Raw genomic sequence first — 2500 nt, forward strand, 5'->3', positions numbered from 1 at the left:
TCCGGGTGCACGCCGTACTGGGGATGCCTGGAATACAGCGGCTGGGGCTTGCCCCGACCGCTGCCGGATGGGCTCTGTGGATGGCTGGCCGCTGGTCACGCCTGAAACCCGAGCAACGGGAGGCAACCACGCGTGGCGGACACCGCAATGGTAGAAGCTGCGCGCTGAGTCCTCCTCCTGGGGCCCCCAAGTCGCACCGCCCTCCGGGGCATCAGTGCGGCGGAAGGACGCCCTGGGGAACTAAGAGGGGGAAAGCGGATTGCCCAAAGCGGCGCTGCAGGCCTGGCCAGCAGCGCTTCAGCGGGCGCGCCCTCGGGCGCCACCCAGTAACTTGGAACTCTCTCCGGCGCTGAAACATTGCGCCGGTAGGCCAACCCCGGCAAACGATAGTTACCTGGTTGATTCTGCCAGTAGTCATATGCTTGTCTCAAAGATTAAGCCATGCATGTCTAAGTATAAGCAATTATACAGCGAAACTGCGAATGGCTCATTATATAAGTTATCGTTTATTTGATAGTACCTTACTACTTGGATAACCGTGGTAATTCTAGAGCTAATACATGCTAAAAATCCCGACTTCGGAAGGGATGTATTTATTAGATTAAAAACCAATGCCCTCCGGGGCTCACTGGTGATTCATGATAACTCCTCGAATCGCATGGCCTTGCGCCGGCGATGGTTCATTCAAATTTCTTCCCTATCAACTTTCGATGTTTGGGTATTGGCCAAACATGGTTGCAACGGGTAACGGAGGGTTAGGGCTCGACCCCGGAGAAGGAGCCTGAGAAACGGCTACTACATCCAAGGAAGGCAGCAGGCGCGCAAATTACCCAATCCCGACTCGGGGAGGTAGTGACAATAAATACTGATACAGGGCTCTTTTGGGTCTTGTAATTGGAATGAGTACAATTTAAATCCCTTAACGAGGAACAATTGGAGGGCAAGTCTGGTGCCAGCAGCCGCGGTAATTCCAGCTCCAATAGCGTATATTAAAGTTGTTGTGGTTAAAAAGCTCGTAGTTGAACCTTGGGCCTGGCTGGCCGGTCCGCCTCACCGCGTGTACTGGTCCGGCCGGGCCTTTCCCTCTGTGGAACCCCATGCCCTTCACTGGGTGTGGCGGGGAAACAGGACTTTTACTGTGAAAAATTAGAGTGCTCCAGGCAGGCCTATGCTCGAATACATTAGCATGGAATAATAGAATAGGACGTGTGGTTCTATTTTGTTGGTTTCTAGGACCGCCGTAATGATTAATAGGGACAGTCGGGGGCATCAGTATTCAATTGTCAGAGGTGAAATTCTTGGATTTATTGAAGACTAACTACTGCGAAAGCATTTGCCAAGGATGTTTTCATTAATCAGGAACGAAAGTTAGGGGATCGAAGACGATCAGATACCGTCGTAGTCTTAACCATAAACTATGCCGACTAGGGATCGGACGATGTTATATTTTGACTCGTTCGGCACCTTACGAGAAATCAAAGTGCTTGGGCTCCAGGGGGAGTATGGTCGCAAGGCTGAAACTTAAAGAAATTGACGGAAGGGCACCACCAGGGGTGGAGCCTGCGGCTTAATTTGACTCAACACGGGGAAACTCACCAGGTCCAGACACAATGAGGATTGACAGATTGAGAGCTCTTTCTTGATTTTGTGGGTGGTGGTGCATGGCCGTTCTTAGTTGGTGGAGTGATTTGTCTGCTTAATTGCGATAACGAACGAGACCTTAACCTGCTAAATAGCCCGTATTGCTTTGGCAGTACGCTGGCTTCTTAGAGGGACTATCGGCTCAAGCCGATGGAAGTTTGAGGCAATAACAGGTCTGTGATGCCCTTAGATGTTCTGGGCCGCACGCGCGCTACACTGACGGAGCCAGCGAGTACTTCCTTGGCCGAAAGGCCCGGGTAATCTTGTTAAACTCCGTCGTGCTGGGGATAGAGCATTGCAATTATTGCTCTTCAACGAGGAATCCCTAGTAAGCGCAAGTCATCAGCTTGCGTTGATTACGTCCCTGCCCTTTGTACACACCGCCCGTCGCTACTACCGATTGAATGGCTCAGTGAGGCGTCCGGACTGGCCCAGAGAGGTGGGCAACTACCACTCAGGGCCGGAAAGCTCTCCAAACTCGGTCATTTAGAGGAAGTAAAAGTCGTAACAAGGTCTCCGTTGGTGAACCAGCGGAGGGATCATTACCGAGTTATACAACTCATCAACCCTGTGAACATACCTAAAACGTTGCTTCGGCGGGAACAGACGGCCCCGTAACACGGGCCGCCCCCGCCAGAGGACCCCTAACTCTGTTTTTATAATGTTTTTCTGAGTAAACAAGCAAATAAATTAAAACTTTCAACAACGGATCTCTTGGCTCTGGCATCGATGAAGAACGCAGCGAAATGCGATAAGTAATGTGAATTGCAGAATTCAGTGAATCATCGAATCTTTGAACGCACATTGCGCCCGCCAGTATTCTGGCGGGCATGCCTGTTCGAGCGTCATTACAACCCTC

The 2500-nt window shown here is 51.2% G+C and overlaps 2 non-coding genes across 2 annotated transcripts in view; both read left to right on the forward strand.

The window, feature by feature from the left end:
- The first annotated feature begins 392 nt into the window (after nt 1–392).
- LRP88_02282 lies at nt 393–2185 on the forward strand. The gene has a single exon (XR_014475150.1). It is a non-coding gene; the product is annotated as an 18S ribosomal RNA (ribosomal RNA).
- A 144-nt stretch (nt 2186–2329) lies between these two features.
- Nucleotides 2330–2500, forward strand: part of LRP88_02283 — a 3659-nt gene continuing 3488 nt past the window's right edge. Inside the window, exon 1 of the ribosomal RNA XR_014475151.1 lies at nt 2330–2500. This exon is cut by the window's right edge and continues 3488 nt beyond it. This is a non-coding gene — a ribosomal RNA (28S ribosomal RNA).

Source organism: Fusarium phalaenopsidis (genome assembly GCF_050370095.1).
Source record: "Fusarium phalaenopsidis strain FUZ10S chromosome Unknown contig_32286, whole genome shotgun sequence".
Lineage (NCBI taxonomy): Eukaryota > Fungi > Ascomycota > Sordariomycetes > Hypocreales > Nectriaceae > Fusarium > Fusarium phalaenopsidis.